Consider the following 6,000-nt stretch of genomic DNA (forward strand, 5'->3'; position numbering starts at 1 on the left):
ACCCTCTCAGAGGCACTCGTTGGGATATAAGTGTGCATTTTCTTTCACAGTGACACAGCTGTGCGAGACCTATCATCCAGACTCCACATAGTTGCTTTGGGCCAACCCTGTAATGCGTACACACAGCCAGAGCTACACAGTCTCTCAACTCCTACAATTGATCCTTTGATATATTCTCATTCAGACTCACAGCTAACCTCAGCCTTTAAATACAGAGTCTTACCATCACCCGAAAAAGGGAGTCTCAATAGTATGGCTTGCATCTAAAAAGAGAATCCTATTATTGCAGCCATGTTTTTAGTGTTCTCCCTCTCTGCCCCATGCTCCCACACTCCTTCCCCTTTTCTTCATGCATGAACCTAAACTGAGAGTGTGACAAATTATTTAATGATGGAGTTCGAGCATTTTTAAAACTCACATCAATATCTTCACAATCTCACCATGAGAGCCCACCCTAAAAGTGAGAATGTCACAATCAGAACCCCTTTTAAGGAGGCAATCTCACCATCAAGATGCCTCTTTAAGGAGAAAGATCCACCGTCACAGCCTTTTAAAAATTACACATTTTTGATGGGAGTTTCCTCTGGAATTCTCCTGACCATTCATTGTAACTTCAATCGAAGATTGACATAAACCTCAGGTAGCCAGGTAGTTAAGGGGCCCAATCAGGAAAACACCCATTCTCCCAAGAAAACTCCTGGTGTCTACATTTTCCCCTTTTAAAAAATATTTTATGTGCCTTCCCTTCAATTGGTCCCATTGAACTTAATATCTGGTAACCTCTTCCCCACTTCCTTCTAATGCTGTTTGTCACCGGTTGCTTGAAGGCATATGAGAACACTACTAATTCACTAGTTGAGGTCAGGAACTTACACTGTGGGATCTCTCTCACTTGCCTGCTCCATATTGTGAGGGATGAGGGACACTCCACGTCTGCAGCCTTCACTTCATCAATCATCTAACCCTTCCAAATCAATGAGTTCTTTCCAATGCTCTCAGCACTTTAAAAACCAGGATCACATGCCCTCTTAATCTTCTTTGCTCTTTGTAAGTAAGCAAACTTCCGTGAATCTCTCCTCATAACTCAGAGCTTCTGAGTCATCCTTATCACACTTTTCTTAGACATGTCTCCAATGCACCACTGGCCTTTTCAAGACAGGATACCCAGGACTGCATATGGTACTCCAAGTGTGCCCTCACCAAGATTAGAATCATTTGTTTTGGTATATGCAGTCAAGTGAAGTTGAGATGCATACCACTGTATGGTTAGTCTCATTGATAATAGCTTTTCAGTGACTGGATAGTTTCAACGGATGACCAACAATCGCAGTCTAAGAAAACTTCCAGGGAAAACACAACCTTTAACCATCACAGAAAACCTTTTACACTCTGCAGGAAGATTAATGAAGGTAGCCTTGCAGCCAATATTGCAGAACAGCCTCCTAAGCAGCACAGTAACATGTTTACACCACAATCAAATAAAGTACCACCCAACACTGATAAACACACAGCTTGCCAGCCAAAAAATGTTAGGGTTTCTAGAAACTTCTTATTTAAAAATGTCAATCGGCATCCTGGAGGCCATTTAAGCATCTTGGGACATTTTACTACATTAAAGGCACTATATAAAAGTAAGTTGTTGTTGTTCTTAACCAGTTATTCAGCAACTTGGTGGAAACAAAATAGAAAAACTCAATTAAAAACTTGCACCTACACAAGTGTGATTAGGTTTACAAAGGTATGACTGACTTAAATTTGCCAATTAACTCAGTACATTCAGTGCTCTGTATATCAGTAACCAATACTGAGGAACACAAAAGCAAATACTGCGGAAGCTAGAAATCTGAAATAAAAACAGAAAATGCTAGAAACACTCAGCCGGTCTGACAGCATCTGTGGAGAGGGAGAAACAGGGTTAATGTTTCAGGTCTGTGACCTTTTGTCAGAACTTGTGAAACATTGGGCTAAACTGGTCCCGACAACAAGCCAGAAAGTTGGGGTAACCTTGCCTCGGCCATTTGCGGGACCCCTGGTTGCATTTCATGGGGTTCAGGCAACTAATTAGTTGTCATTGGGGCTGCTGTCCCTTTAAAGGATGGCCATTCACCCCCAGGAGCTGCTGGCCAATTGGAGGGCCGGCTGCTCAGCAAACTCACCAGCTTCATCAGGGGTGGTGGCCACTGCTGTGACTGCACCTGGGAGAAGAAGACACCATCGATGGACGCCGTCCTTCCAACAAGGTAAGTGGGAGCGGGGGAGCTGGGGTCAGTCAGGCAGGCCTGGCGAGGGGCAGTGTTGGGTTGGTGAGGGCAGGTATGGGGTTGCCACAGGGGCAGCCATTGCAGCAGTGGGGGAGCCCCTCTGTGGGCCAAACAGTGCCTGAGGAAGAGGGCACTCCCACCCCACCCAGAGCCCTCAGGGAGGTTGGCAGGGTGCACCAGGTGGTCTCCCAACACGGCAGAGGGCCCACCCACCACTGGTAAAATGCAAGCCGCGGCAGGAAGAGGCCCTTAATTGGCTATGTAGATGGCTCAATTGGCCTCTCGACACTAGGGCCAACCTCCACCTTCCCCGCCACTGGTAAATGTCATGGCGGTGAGAAGACGACAGGCACTCCACCATCCACCTTCCCTAACCATTTTACAGCATCCCCCACCTCCCCCGCCCCCAGCCAGCCTCTCACCCCAGAGGGCTGGTAAAATCCAGCCCGTTAACTCTGTTTCTCTCCCTCCACAGAAAATGAGGAACATTTGGATCAGGAATCCTGTATAATGGAAGTGAATAAGAAGTAGTATGGTGCGAGTGAAGGCAATAGGAGAAAACATGAAAAAGCCAGATCCTTTATAAACTCTACCGTCTGACCCCCAATGATAATGTTCTCCATTATGACCAAATTCTGAATACAGCAGGGGCTCTTTAGACTGCAGCTGTACATTCCAACATTTATGTTGGTGTTGCCTTAGGTAAAGACTGAGGGTACTGTAGATGATAGGATTTGTACAGTCGCCATTCCTGGTGGGGAATGTTTGGCAAATACTGTTCACACTCAGAGTTCACTGCAGATTTCATCGACAGAGTAGCAGTAAACAAGAGCAATGTGCATTTAAATTGTGTTTTTAATGCAGTAAAATGCCCCAAGGTGCTTCACTTACTTTAGTTAATGTGCAACAAAAAGAATTTGATCCTCTCAGCCATGTGCAACACCACTGCATTCTGCATTCCCACTGATTGAACCAACACCTCTTCAAGTCAGCACAGTGTGGATACTATAAACACCAGGTCTCATCTGTACCGCTCACTTTATAGTTCACTGCTAATGGACAAATGCACAAGTCTATTGCAGGAGAGTACAGCTATGCAATGGTGGGGACTGCAAGGCAAAGTAGCATCCCCAAGTCTGTCTGAGGTCCACCATTCACTCCACGTTACAAATCATTCCAAATAGATGGAGGAGGAAAAATAATTCTAAATTTTAAATAATCCCTACAAATTGCAGTGGAGTACTGAGGGAGTGCTGCAATGTCAGAGGTGACGTCTTTCGGATGAGGCATTAAACTGAATCCCCTGCCTGCCCTCTCAGGTGGATGCAAAAGAAGAACAGGGAAGCTTCCCCCAGTGTTCTGGCCAATATTTATCCCTCAACCACCATCACTAAAATCAGATTATCTGGTTGTTATCACGTTGCTGTTTGTGGGAGCTTGCTGTGTGAAAATTGGTTGCTGGGTTTCTTACATCACAACAGTGACTACACTTCATAAATATTTCACTGGCTGTAAAATGCTTTAAGCTCAGGTTGTGATAAGAGCTATATAAATGTAACTCCTTCTTTTACAAAGCTGAAAGGCATCCTCTACTACCTTATCTTCACATCCATACACCCACCTTCTTTAAAAAGAGGGGTGAGGGAAAACAATATTAATTGACTATAACCTCAGAAGCTGCACCAGTGTACCATTTCCATTTCCCATACCAGCCATCCTAATAGCCTCTGTAAGTCAAACTCTCATTTACTTCAGAATTATTACAGATGGTTTAGTGCTATAATCTCCATCCACCAGGAACTGCCTCAAATTAATTTCACTGCAGACTATTAGAACAAGCAGGCAGTGAGCTGCTGGTAAAATGACAGTGCATCCGTCTGAAAGGTTCAGTGTTAGGGAGGGGGAGGAATTAAATAAATGCATGTGTATATCTGTATATATTGGTGTATATCTGTGGAGGTATGGGGAAATCAGTCAGTCCCAGCAAACCTGCAGTTTCTGGTACTCAATCAAGGATTAAATCTAACTGCAGCAAGGGGAAGCGTTTGACACATCCAGATGATCCACATAACTTGCAGCATGACAGACCTATTACTATTTAAATATACACAGGTTTACTCTTGCTGTAGAATTCCAACCCGTTGGTCAATCATTTGGAAGACACATCGCTTCTATCTTCAGGCGACTGATGGCAGCTTAACTAACATTTAGTAACTGCCCACTGGAAACTGTTAGCTTAACACCTAAAGTTGCAAGAAGCCAGTTGGTTTGGTAGGAAGTTTTAATGGTATTTGATTGTCAGAGAACAGAGCACCGGCTCTGGATACTTAGTTGGTGTCCAACGGATGGAAGTACCCCCAGGTTCCCAAACCCCCCCCCCCCCCCCCCCCCCCCACACACACCCACCCCCACTCTTCGTTAAGGGTAGATTGGGTTCTTTAGCCTTGGTTGCAGCCCACTTGGAGAAGGCAATTTGAAGACAGTGAGGAAGGCCATGGGAAATCACCTCAGCTATTCGTCCCTAATAGGTAACTCAAGAATCTCTTGCTTTAGAGACTCAGGAACAGGAGTAAGCCATTCAGCCCCTCCAGCCTGTTCTACCATTTTATGAAATCATGGCTGATCTGTAATGTACACCAACTCTATTTACTCAATATCCTAAATTGAGTTAGTCCCTGCTCTTAGGGCAGACACAATGGCTGGACGGACATCATCAACAGAGCTGTTTGACAGATACTCAAAAAATGTTTGACAATCCCGAGCTATAAAGATTTTTACTAACCAGTGACTCCACAGTCACTGCGCCCAGGCTGTGTGTTATCCCATTAAAGGCGCTGTACAAATGTTACTTGGTGTTTGCTTTGTTATTTTTTTTTGTTCCCCGAACGTATAGTTTGTTAAGGGCAAATCATTAAGTGACGTCTAGAGTTAACCAACAACTGACGTTCCTAGCTTCGAGTCGAGCACTAGCCCTACACACCGATAGCAAAAGATACAATGATGATAGAGCCAGAGAAATTGCTTAACGTAAGACCGAGAGAGAGAGAGATAAGGACAGAATCAGAGACAAAGAGACTCAGACAGATCAGGCTAGAGAATGGGAGAGGAAGGACACGGGGAAGAGCGGGTGAGAGAGAGAGCTAAAGAGGCATGAACTCAAACTCACTCATTAAGAGAGAAGAAAGAACAGCAGACGGAGGACGAAAGATAACGGGAAAAGCTGAAACTTACTTTCTGGTAGTTTGTCGGTGTCTGTACTTTCCCAGCAGAGAGCAGCGCGGAGCGGGTTTGATTCAAACTTTCAGTCGGATTTCTTTCACTTAAGGCAGATTTTGGCTACAGGAAAACACAAAGAATCGGACCCATTGGATTTTAATTTAATCATAAAACAGTTCTGAGGATTTCCTTTCCACTCCGGTTTACTGTACTTTATTTCCCTGGCTGTTACTCTTCTCGCGTCTTTTTCAGATCGCTTTCCTTTTTTTCCTCCCAATCTGCAGCCCCGATTTTCGGATTCCACCTCTTAAAGGTACATTGCCTGATTTACTGTTCTGGAACCGAAATTGCTGAGCGTCATGCAGCTTCGTTGCATGAAGTGGAATCTTTGCAACATCCTTCCTGATTAGCTCCTGCCATTTAATCTGTGAGCCCTCCCCCAAATGTAATTCATTTGTTCTGAGAAAGAATTGCACTTAGCACTTCACTCTAGATCTCTAACTAGTCCCAATTTCATTTTTAT

The 6,000-nt window shown here is 44.5% G+C and overlaps 1 protein-coding gene across 3 annotated transcripts in view; it reads right to left on the reverse strand.

Annotated features, from left to right (window-relative positions):
- trpv4 (transient receptor potential cation channel, subfamily V, member 4) overlaps positions 1-5,740 on the reverse strand; it is a 124,957-nt gene extending 119,217 nt beyond the window's left edge. For all 3 annotated transcript variants that reach the window (XM_068054757.1, XM_068054756.1, XM_068054755.1), the window contains exon 1: positions 5,493-5,740. The gene's annotated coding sequence lies outside the window, so the exon portion shown is untranslated. The remainder of the gene's footprint in view (positions 1-5,492) is intronic.
- Between the last annotated feature and the right edge of the window lie 260 nt (positions 5,741-6,000).

Source organism: Heterodontus francisci, chromosome 23 (assembly GCF_036365525.1).
Source record: "Heterodontus francisci isolate sHetFra1 chromosome 23, sHetFra1.hap1, whole genome shotgun sequence".
NCBI classification, from domain to species: Eukaryota; Metazoa; Chordata; class Chondrichthyes; order Heterodontiformes; family Heterodontidae; genus Heterodontus; species Heterodontus francisci.